Source organism: Macrobrachium rosenbergii, chromosome 43 (genome assembly GCF_040412425.1).
Source record: "Macrobrachium rosenbergii isolate ZJJX-2024 chromosome 43, ASM4041242v1, whole genome shotgun sequence".
NCBI classification, from domain to species: Eukaryota; Metazoa; Arthropoda; class Malacostraca; order Decapoda; family Palaemonidae; genus Macrobrachium; species Macrobrachium rosenbergii.
In genome coordinates, this window is record NC_089783.1 from 44,951,625 (window position 1) to 44,964,966 (window position 13,342).

Consider the following 13,342-nt stretch of genomic DNA (forward strand, 5'->3'; position numbering starts at 1 on the left):
CACCGAAACTTGGGTAGTCACGGGGGCAGCCTAGCTGGAACGCTCATCGGATTTTATGGGCGTTGTAATATTCACCAAGGGCTTGGCAGGCAATTGACGTCGCGTCCTGCGCATTTATAATACAGTTCGAACCCCTTAGAGATGTCTGCTGCCGAATAGATAGGCATATTTATTCTGATTATACCTATGATTTGGTGTGAGTCCTCTGTTCTCTCTCTGTGAGGATAAAATCCACACAATTACACTTGATTGCTTATCACTGTGATATCACTCAGGCAACGCAAGCAATGAACCAGAACCAGAACGGTCAAATTACTTCAGAGACCAATTATGGTACGGAAGGTTACTTTCAGAGTAATAGCTGAAAACTTTAATAAGCAAAGAAAATAACGTCAGAAAGAAAGCATGAACTTTTCCGTAATTTCAATTACGAAATAAACTCTAACGTAATATCAGTTACTGAACTTTGTAATATTTACTACTAGACAATTTCATCAAAGAATATTCAATTACGTAATTTATTTACTTAAGACATATATATATATATATATATATATATATATAATGTATACATGTGTATATACAGTATATATACATCTTATATATATGTGTATATACTGTATATGTACACACACACACACACACACACACATATATATATACATATATATATATATATATATATATATATATATATATATATATATATATATATATATATATATATATATATATATATATATATATATAATTATGTATAATGTAATGCGCTCTTTTTGCTTCATGGAAATTAAGGCTAGACTGTTTCATTATCTTTTCCACTTTAACCACTGAACATTTCGTCGCTTTCCCTGTCACCCTTTGTCAGGAACATGCTTACTCTTCACCAGCATACCATCTCCCATTTTCTCCCCATGACCAAACCGCCCTCAAGAAACAATGATCCATCGTCACCTACGCTTAGCCTTTTAACTACTTCATCCTCTCAGCCATTCTTACTCCACTTTAAGTAAATCTTTCATCTTCACAAATTCTTCCGCTTTTCTCCCATTCGTACCTAGCTATCGTATATGACTAGATACGATTATTGTTAAAGGTTGTTTAACAATAATAATTCCTTTATTATTATCTTACTACAACGATTTTCAATATCTTAAGGCGCTCCCGCTTAATTAGGACATAATTGACATTAATATTTACACTATGTTCGCTTATGATTACGTAATAAATGTTTACGGTACTTCCAAAAATACATTCTACGGCAAAATGAAAATGTTACTCTACCTTCCCACTGAAGCAGCATAATTGAACGGACGTAGAAGTTTTCGAGTTTACAACTTGAAAGGAACCACTCGGCCAAGCTTCAAGAAGGTTGATATGTAAACAAGTGACCGTCTCATTACTTTGAGTTATCCACAAGAAACCCTGAATAAATATGAGAGAAAACGGCACCGACGGCGTCTTCTCTCTCTCTCTCTCTCTCTCTCTCTCTCAGTGTCAGAACATCTTAAGGTACGTCGTTGGTAATTCTACCTCCCTTCTTTGTATAAAAAAATCATAGTGATTACGGATTTCCCTGGAAATCGGGTCTCTTACGGTTTCCAGCCACATGATTGCCAGGTATTGTATGATATATCTTTTTATTTATTCATACAGGAAAGTTCACTCTTCAAGTAAAACAAGAAAGTACATACAGGAACTTATGGACAATTTTGTTCTTTTGCTAATTTACATCATACACAACAACTGTAACAATAATAATGAATTCAGCTCCTCTTCCACCAGCGATCACGGACCCTTTGTATACCGAATGATAAACCCATTCTAATCAGAACAAACCCACCCCGTCCTGACGATGGCTGAAGAGACGGCGTGAAATACTGATGACCCTCTACGAAGATTCTTTACCGCCCGAGAACGACTTCGAGATTTTAGCAGCGTATAACGACGACCCGAAACTCTACGGATGTATCACACCATGTTTAACTTCAGCCTGCTTCTACCAGGATAAAAAGTCGCTAAATTCAGAACTCCTGCCTTTCTTCTTATCCAGATTACGTACATTGGCCAGATCGTAGCAGAAAAGACAATGGTATGAAGAACTAAAAAGACCTTGTATAAAATAAATTCCACCGATGCTCCAATCTTTTCAACGGCATGATAACAATAACCATAATTTCTATCATCCTTACTATTATTATCTTTATTAATCCGACGGCTGTATCTCGTTCGCTACATCACGGATGCATATCCCTTCCTGGGGCAATGTTTGAGGGCAAGGATAAAATGCTGACAACCCCTATTCATTGCATAAACATGATGATTCTGATATGAAATAATAACATCTAGACCTAGCAGTATTCCAAGAAGAAAAGGTACAGTGAAAAAAAAATCACTGTAAGGAAAGATCATCACGCGTACTTACTGAACAAAAATGAAAATTTTTATTGTATATATATGGATCGTCTGGTATAAATACCGCTTTTCTGTAACTTTTTCTCATTCACTACTTGCCTGAGGAGAGAGACAGTTTAGTCTTTGAAACACAGCCTTTATTTTCCACATTTTGGCGTTTCTAGGGGCTCCTTTATATTTGATATATATATATATATATATATATATATATATATATATATATATATATATATATATATATATATATATATATATATATATATACATACATACTGTGTATATATATATATATATATATATATATATATATATATATATATATATATATATATATATATATATATATATATATATATATATATATACTGTATATAGTAACCTAAACATAGAGCACTTGCTAACTTAGCTTTGGATGAATGAGTACATTTTAAGAGTAATTTCATTAATGTGGATGTTTACCTTCACAAAGTACTTTTCAATACTTTTATTTCAGTTAGTCAATTACGCAATCCTTCTTTACATTTGATTCGGAATATTTCATTGATGAATTTTTTCCATGAGGATTATCAGATGACAAAAATCCATCAGCAAATAAAATCACTTCAAACTGTCTCAAGAAAGAAATACGAGGATGGTTTTCTATATGCAATAAGCAAAAAAATACGCCGAAGTCTCTTCGGCGCAATCGAGCTTTCTGTACAGGCGCTACAGCGTATAATCAAGGCCACCGAAAATAGATCTACCTTTCTGTGGTCTCGGAATAATGCTGTCTGAACAGCGGCCCATGAAATTTTAACCACTGCCCGATTATGGCTAACTTTAACCTTAAATAAAATAAAGACTACCGAGGCTAGAGGACTGCATTTTGGTATGCTTGATGATTGAAGGGTGGGTGATCTACATACCAATTTGCAGCCCTCTAGCCCCAGTAGTTTTTAAGATCTGAGGGCACACAGAAAAAGTGCGGACGGACAGACAATGCCGGGCACTATAGTTTTCTCTTACAGACTAAAAATGACCATGGGGGAATAAGCGCGCGAAAAGAATCCCGTATCGCCCCCACACAAAGGGATAATAATGGCAGGGAGGTTGACGTATACGAAATATTTTTGCTATTTATTCGTTTCTTACCTCTATTCCCAATGCAGCGGTCGTGGCAGGGTCCATTGTGCGATTGAATACGCCAGAAATTGCAAGGCAGCAGGCGCTGCATTGGTGCCAAGGCATACCCCGTTGTATAAACAGCGGACTGCTGTGTGCTGCAAGAGAGACGAGTCGTCGGCTGAAGTACTTCTAGGCGCTGTGTTACTACCCTGAGGAAATGTTGTTGTTAATAATAATAATAATAATAATAATAATAATAATAATAATAATAATAATAATATTATTATTACTATTATTATTATTATTATTCGGAATGAACACCATACTCTTTGTATGGTGTTCATTAGGGAGAAGCAACAGGATGTAAAGGGAAATACAGTAAGACGAGATCACTTATTAAAACAGAAAAAGTAAATTGGCAAATAAATGAACAGATAAAAATGTAGGTAAATTAGTAAAATGAAAGGAGCATTGTATTAGGGTAGTAATGCATTATATCCTCCCCTTGAACGTTTTAAGTTCAAGTTACACGACGACTGGAAAGAGAAGAAATGAGGAAATGAATTCATTATTCTTAAATGCATCCATATCAAAATTACAACTGACGCATTTCTTAAAGAGAACAATTTCATCTCTGTAACACATTTTACGAGACATCTACGTTTGAAAGATTTTTTTTTATTAGTGACACTCTCGTTGACCTTTCGTAAGCCTGACAGATGGCGATATTATAATGATAAGTGAGTTCCTATCGTCCTTCCATAACTCAAGGAAAGGCGCTTATCTTAAGGAGAGAGAGAGAAAAAAAAGGACAGAATACATAACGACTGATGCGAAGAACGGTTCGACTTCTCTTTTCCTTGCTCTTACTCGACAGAATTGTTGAAATTTAAAGAAAAAATGCCTTCATTACCATTACTATCACTCGCAAAAATACATTCTTTTAACATGACGTAACTATCTTACGCTGGTATTGATGCTGAATGTCAATTGCTGACGAATGTTTGAGGGAGAAATGCACACATCTCTTTCTTTAGCTTCCCGTAACGAAATATGTAATTTGCATTTATAAACTGATAAAGTTCGTAGAAATCAGCAGACGTTTTTCCCACAGTTTTCGAAATGGACAATTACAATTACTCATACGGTACAATCACTACTGAATCAACAGCTTACAGTTATCCACAGAAAGTTAAAAAACAATATTGCCTTTGCCATGGATACATGTAACAGGAAGACCGAGTACATAAAAAGCACATGCCGAAGTATAAAGTTTTCCCAGAGGTTCCTCCAGGAAACTATTGAAAAAAAAAAGGGGGGGGGGCCAGTTCCTCCGTTGCTTTCACCAAAGTTTGAGGGATAGCATTATGAGCAAAACTTTTCCTAGAATCTATCCTATCTATACGGGCGCTATCTTAAAGCCTCCATGGATGAATGGAAAGAAGAAATTTGCTTTGACTTTTCTTCACGTCCCTTTGCGCGAAACTTTTGCAGACATCAATCTCAGGGATGAAAGATGCGAAGGAGACGTTCATTACGGACATTCCTCCTCCTCCTCTTCCTCCTCTCCCACGTCCGCTCCCAAAGCGAACCAGCCCAATTTTTTCTGCCCAGGAGTTTCCAGTTTGGCTTCGCGCGCTTGACGCGAGATGGCTCTGTAGGCAGTGTACCATGTAAAGGTTTTTATTCGGCAGCGAAGAATTCTTTCGGTCAGACAGCCGAAAGAGAGCGGGCAACGGCAGATAAAAACTTCGAGCGATAAAGCATCTAGTCTGATCTTATACGGCGAGAGAGATGGAAGTTATTTAGAAAAATAATAGATGGCTTCGTGAGCTGAGCTAAAGCGGCTATTTTTCATACACCGAGTTGTCGTTAGGCGTGACACATTTCAAAAGGCTTTACTATGACACAGAATTCTGCTGTGGCACTGGAAAAATCTTGATTGATAGGGACATCTATTTCTTCTGAAATTCCAGACTTGCCAATAATTTATTTACAGTTTGTAAAATAGACAAATTTTGTACGTTCTGTAGATAGCTTTAGTTCTGGCATAGAAATGTGATCCCCAGGCCACGAATAATAAAAAAAATATCTCTTACAGCCAGCATTTATTCGATAAGATTTTGTTTTTCCTACCAGTTCTACCACACATCAGTACATGTCCATTTTTTCATTTATATTCAGATGTTACTGTTGCCTGCATTGCCCTCATTCACTTTCTGATTCACAAATAAGAATATCAGTCACACTTTCACTACCTTATACACCAAGGTCCATCACAGTTATTAGGGTAAATAGATCGGAGTCGATCTATTTACTCTAAGAACTTCAATTATGCCAACAACCTTTTCAGTTTCTCTCTGTAGAAACATCTGCTACCTTTTGTCGGTTTTCGTAACCTTTCTTCATTGTCTCAATCAATAAAGTATTTATAAAGCAAACATCAGCAACTCTGAGTCCTGTCTTCTCTCAGTCCACAGATTCTGGCGATTTTTTCTCCAAAAAACTAGAAAGTTTTATCCTGCCTAACAATTTTTAACTATTGCGCACTTCTCTTTACGAGTATCATCCTTCTTCCTTTACATTTTTTCCCATCAGAATTAAAGGATTTTGGGCACGAAACTCTGTGTGCCTTTGGCCATTTGAGTGACTTTCACTCTGAGCGAAAAATGACAGGAACCCTGCCATTTGATTCCTGACATTCTACGGGAACAATGATATACGCTACGCTACGATGTTCCGTCGCTTGCTTCCAATTCAGTTAGGGTCGAATTTTTGGCTGACTTAACATGCATGCGTGTAGGTCGCTGAAAGGTTGAAGATTATATATATATATATATATATATATATATATATATATATATATATATATATATATATATATATATATATATATATATATATATATATATATATGTATATATGTATACATATAGTATATATTATATATATATATATATATATTATATATATAAATAAATAAATATATATATATATATATATATATATATATATATATATATATATATATATATATAAATTTCTGAAAGTGTCTGTATACTATATACACATGGATCAAGTACGTATGTGAGAATGCACAGAAATATACACAATACACCTGAGTATACAGATTTACGTTCCATATATAACAGGAACAGACATTTTCCTTCGTAAACAGAGGCGAAAATATGGAATAAAACCAGTTCAAGAATATCGCGAGAGCAGATGCTGGAAAATTTGACTCATTCCTGCAGCGACATATGGAATATTTCCTAAACCTATGATTGTACAGCTGTTACTGGGGCATTTCCTGAAAATACCCACTGATGCAGATGGTGCTTTGAGAATGGGTTTCTATTGAAGATTATCATTCCTAAGACCAATATGCTTTTATGAAATAAATGACAGGGCACTTACTTTCCCATTTTCACAGTTTCATACGAGTGCTCGTCTTAGAAAACGTAGAGAGAAATAAAAAAATCTTAATATTCGTCATTATTGCCAAATATACAGAAAGAATAAAGAAATGCTGCCAGACTGAATAAGGAGGGAATGGAAAGTGTACCCAAGTGCCCTGGCAAGTGCACAACTCCCAAGTTGTCTCTCCCGCATCATTCATGCCTCACTGTCCAGGAAAACGGGCAATATCACCTCAAGTGCCAAGGTCTGAGATCTCTTGGGCATCACGCCAAAGCATCCCCGGTCTCGTTCAAAATTGTTTCAGTAATTATTCTCTGCTTTCAAGACCTTCGTGGCTGCCTGTCTCTCGGCACTCGTGCCTTCATGAGCTTAGGACTAGGGGTAGGTTTGGATTATAGAATATAGGCCAAAGGTCAAGAGCTGGGACCCATGCGGTCATTCAGCGCTGAAAGGGAAACTGACCGTGAGAAGGTTTGAAATGTGTAACAGGAGGAAAACCTCAAAGCAGTTGCACTGTGAAACAATTGTTAGAGAAGGTGGCAAGTCAGATGGAAGGAAGAGAACATGAACGGAGGTACAGAAAAAGGAATGTAAAGGCTGCAGCTAGGGGCCGAAGGGACGCTGCAAAGAACCTTAATTAATGCCTACGGTGCACCACTTCAGGTGCACTGACGGCACTACCCCCCTACGGGGTGACTAGGGGTAGGGGCAAAAGTATCATATGCTCACCCTCCTACAGTTCAGGCCCTATAATGAAGAATTCCCTTCTAAATGATTTCATGTAAAAACTGGATCAAGTTGTTTACTAAATTAAGAAAGAGGCGAGCAATGAGCATCAGCTTTTGACTGAGATGTGATAACTGGTGGCTATTAATTGGTAAAGGAAAGGATTATTATCATTATTTATCCCTTTGAAGCTTGGTTCTTCTCATCAGAAAACGTGCAGTAGACTCATGCCAATAACCACTGTATCAGAATCTGGAATCAACAGCAACGACGCCCTAATGAAATGGTTGTTCAAAAACCATCTAGTTTTTTCTCGTCACGGAGAATACTAAGGACCACCTCCAATCATTCACTCTTATCAGTTCCATTCATCCAAAATGAAAGCATCTCGGGGGGCTAGAAAGCAGCAATGATTTTCTGGTGATTAAGGAGAAAGGCACGGGTTGCTCTCTTGGCCGGTCAGCGAGCTCTTTTGTCTGTTTAATCGACGCAAAATCAAACAGCTCCTGAGGAAAAATCGCTCTCTCCTAAACAATTCTGAAAGTCTTACAAAGGGTATCTCAGCATCCTTTCTTTTATCAGCCAATAGATGCCCGTTGAGTTATCGTGCATGGCCTTTCTCCTTGAAGCTTTTAAAGATTTCTCTGTTATGTTTGCGAACAGAAAAAAGGAAAACATAAACGGGGAACGGTGAATTAAATATCAGGGAACATAATGCACACGAAACACTAATAGAATGCTCCACTGCGTCTAATGCTACATATCTCATTGCACAATGACGATAATGTTAATATTTATTTTTGCTTTATTACTGATGAATTCGTTAGCGATACGTACAAATGAGAATGACTTGAGTTTTATAGTTCTTCGTGCTGCAGCGGTTAAGCTAACGTAGATTCTCATATTATGCAGATTATTTTCATTATCCATTGGCTCTGAACTTACGATGAATCTAAAAATAAATTACAAATAAAGTGACTTCCTATCTGTTATACACTTACATTTATTTAATGTATACAAACGGCTTGCGTACATGCATGAATATCATTACGCTTTTGTCATACGCCCGAGTTTATCAAATATACATAGTATACATACAACGTACGATGGAGTGAAAAAATATTGGAATAAAAGTGACTTTTCTTATACACCTTTATATTTTGTATACTAATGGTCTCCTTACATACATGCATGAATGTTTGTACGCTTTCTTCATATTGCCAGCTTAATCATGAATACATACACACACCACTTCTCTCTCTCTCTCTCTCTCCTATTAAAATGAAACCGAGAACCAATCCAGTTTTACACTTCCTATACCCAACCCCTCAACCGCCCTCTCTCTCTCTCTCTCTCTCTCTCTCTCTCTCTCTCTCTCTTTTCTTTTCTCTTTTCTTTTTAATCCTCAGTCAATATCTCTCGATAAAATTTCTGTCTTGTCACTTTCCCCCGATGATTCTTTGTTTAAGAGGCTGATCTGTATCACACACAGAAAGGGAGATTTATCTTTATGGCGTCTCCCTCTCTTGCGAACCCAGCAGTCCAGCAGCTTTGTCTTTTTTATTTTTTTATCCCTTCCAAATAGATCTGTCCTTGACAATTAATCATCCAGAGGAAAAAAAAGGAAGAAGAGGAGGAGCAGGAGGAACGGGTGGCTTAATCACATCATCTGGAAGATGTCAACATTTCGTTTTGACTTATTGCTTTTCCTTTCAGTTCTAAACGCTTTTTTAACTTGGCTACTTCCACTCCACTACAGTTGGATAAAGCAAAAAGTACACACATTAGATATTTCCTTTTGGCTAATTGCTTTTCTTTTCAATGCCATACGTTTTCTAACGTAGCTTCTTCCACTCTACTAGTGTTAGATAAGACAAAAAGTGTTAGATATTTCGTTTTGGCTTATTGCTTTTCCTTTCAATCCTAAGCGTTTTCAACATGGTTCCTTCCACTACACTTATGTTAGGTGAAATCAAAAAGCACTAGACATAACAATAAGTGAAGGAAATAAAAGAAAGAGCATCAGGAAATAATAAAAGAGGGAGAAAACTGCGCAGATAAAGTCGCCGTCCGGGCAGAGAAAGGACAAATGAAAACTTAGGGAATATAATTGGAAGAACTCAGAAGTGGCAGCTGATTTTTTCCTGGTGAACAAAACATGGAAGAGTTATTACGCTCGTTAGGAGTTGTTGATGTTGATGTTGTGAGAGAGAGAGAGAGAGAGAGAGAGAGAGAGAGAGAGAGAGAGAGAGTGTGTGTGTGTGTGTGTGTGTGTGTGTGTGTGTGTGTGTGTGTGTGTGTGATTAGGAAATATCTTTCAAGCAGGCTTATTGGAGCCGAAATGAAGCCTAAGGCAGAAGGAAAATGATTGGTTAAAATACGAGAGAGAGAGAGAGAGAGAGAGAGAGAGAGAGAGAGAGAGAGAGAGAGAGAGAGAGAGAGAGAGAGTTTTGGAAACATCTTTCCAACTGGCACATTGTGGGCCCGAAAGAAGCGAGAGGGGAAAAGTAAAATGACTGGTTAAAATGAGAGAGAGAGAGAGAGAGAGAGAGAGAGAGAGAGAGAGAGAGAGAGAGAGAGAGAGAGAGAGAGAGAGAGTAGGAACAAAAGGAAATAAAAAATGACATTATTTGAAGGGGCGGAAAGAAGTTCTCGTGTGAGTATTTGGAGAGAACTGCTGGTGGAAAACCTTTGGGGTGGGGGAAGAGGGGGGAGGGGTGGGGTTGGGGGGTTAGTGATCGATAAAGACAAGTAAGGATGTGGGAATACTCGCACAAGAGGTTCCATATTTGGGGGCTAAGACTATTGGTCAGGGACTGTAATTCGTTTCTTTTATTTTCTCTTTATTTTTTTTTCTCGTCTCGCCCGAGACCATTTTCGGACCAATTACTCTGAAAGGACTTATTTCCACCATTCCCTGTTTTTTACTTTTTTTTTTTTTTGGTTTTCCAGATCAGATTTTCACTGTTTTTTTCTTTTTTTTTTGTCTTCCGGTTCAGATTTTCAGTTTTTTTTTTTTTTTTGTCTTCCGGCTCAGATTTTCAGTTTCTTTTTTTTCAGTCTTCCGGCCCAGATTTTCACTATTTTTTCTTTTTATTGTTGGTCTTCCGGACTAGATTCTCACTATTTTTTTCTTTCTTTTTATCTTCCGGCTCAGATTTTCACTATTTTTTCTTTTAATTTTTGATCTTCCGGATCAGATTTTCACTATTTTATTTATTTATTTTTTTTGTCTTCCGGGTGAGATTTTCACTATTTTTTATTTTTTTTAATTTTTGGTCTTCCGGATCAGATTTTCAGAGTCAGATTTTCTGACAATGTTGAAACAGGAGATTATGAAAAGGCGGCTTGCATATGAACGGCTAAGCCCTAAATAATGTAAAGTGAACAATGGCATTCCACGAAACGCAACAATAGAAGTATTATAACCCAGAACTAAAATAAATTATTATATCCTTGTTTTGTGAGGACTGATGGCGATACATCTTTCTTTAGCCCTATCATGAGGCTCCCTATTTTATTATATTATTATTATTATTATTATTATTATTATTATTATTATTATTATATATAATCTCTGCGCACTTACTTTCTCATCATTGGCGCATGATAAATTTCTGTACATCTTGGTTACGAAAACGAGATTTCAGTGGCTGTTAATTCAACACAATAAATGTATACTAATCTCTTATGATGTTTTTCAAATATCTACGGAAAGAAAGCTGATATATATATATATATATATATATATATATATATATATATATATATATATATATATATATATACATATATATATATATATATATATATATATATATATATATATATATATATATATATATATATATATATATATATATATATATATTATTATCATACATACATAAACACACACACACACACACATACATACACACACACACACACACACATATACATATATATATATATATATATATATATATATATATATATATATATATTAGTGTCCATGTTGTTATTATCATACATACATACATAAACACATACACACATATATATTTAAATATGTATGTGTGTGTGCGCGCGCGTGTGTGAGTGTGAGTGTGTGTATGTGTTTATGTATGTATAATAATAACAACGCGGATACTGATTAATTCCCATGAAAATTATTATGTAAATATAAAAAAAAACGACGATTATACTAAGCCCTCGTCATCGATAACACTGTGCTTAGGTATCATCTCCCGATTACACTTTCGGAGGGGGGGGGAGGGGGGGGGAGAGCGGAGAGAGGGCTACCACCAGGGTTACCAGGAGATCCAGCGGTCCGATTGAAACAGAAGGGGAGAGTGATAAGGGGGCCAAGAGCCTCTGTTGGAAATGGAAGGCGCTGCCACGATTTTTTTTTTTTATAGACTTCGTTTCCGGGGGCCGTTGTCTTTGCTTATTTGTTTCTTTCAATTCTTAAGCTTTGTTACCGAAACTCTGATTTCGTTTTCCGAGGACACGTCTCTGCCACATTGAAGGGCAGTGCCCGGGAAATTGCTGGTATATGGATCGACTTTTAACGGGGGCAGTTCTTACTTTCCACTTGCTAGTTTTAAATAGAATCTCAGTTCTTATTTCCACTTGCTAGTTTTAAATAGACTCTCAGTTCTTACTTTCCACTTGCTAGTTTTAACTAGAATATTATCTGCCTAAAATAGGCGTACTGGAAATAGTTGAGAGGTTGGACTATTACAGAAGGACTGAAATTAATACCACCCTCCATCCAGTGAAGAAATCGAATCACGCAGTAGCACCAATTATACCTTATATCATATATAAAAAAAGAAATGGTCGAGATTTGCTCAGAAATGCGCACCATTATAAATAGATTTAAGTCTAACGTATGGCAAAAGAATCTTACACTTGGTAAAGCAGTAACATGACAAAGCAGTAAGTCCACCTAAAATATCAGCTGATCTGATACAACCACTTGGTTATTGAGGGGAGAGGACTGGGTGATGCAACAACAAGCAAATACGAGAACTAGGGGAAATCACCCACAAAATTTGTAAACAAAAGTTTTGTGACCAGTCGGTAAACAACTGAAATGAAGATCTTTCAGGTATAAATGTGTATGAATGATGCATTCGAATGTAACCATGATTTGCTAAAATTGCTCTTTATATGCAGTCTCAATCGAGGGAATGAATTTTGAGTATAAGATTACTAGGCTTTATACATCAGGTCTGACTCGTAAAAGCGAATCGGGGAATCTAGCATTTCCAAGTAGCACTTTTGATACTGAGCAGCGTTGTTCAGTGTTCCTTAACACAAGAACACATCTATCCATTGATACTTTCAGACTTTAAGTAACACAAACTCAATTCACACACGCAAACACACACGCTTGCAGACGCTCAAACACAAATTCCGTAAATATCTATTTTGAGCGTATCGTATGTATTCATAGGTATCCTTACATATAAATGCATAATGACGCCATTTCAGGCAACTGAGAATTGAGATATTTTCGTAATAATCATTTAATGAATGTGCTTGGATGGTAAAACCTCCGAGCAATAAGGCCGTGATAAATCACGCTCACCAATTCCCTGGAATTTTACACTAAAGTTTCCCTTCTTCTATTTCCCTTCCGTAATTATTCGAACCGAAACTAATTGTGAAAGTATGAAAATGACATCAT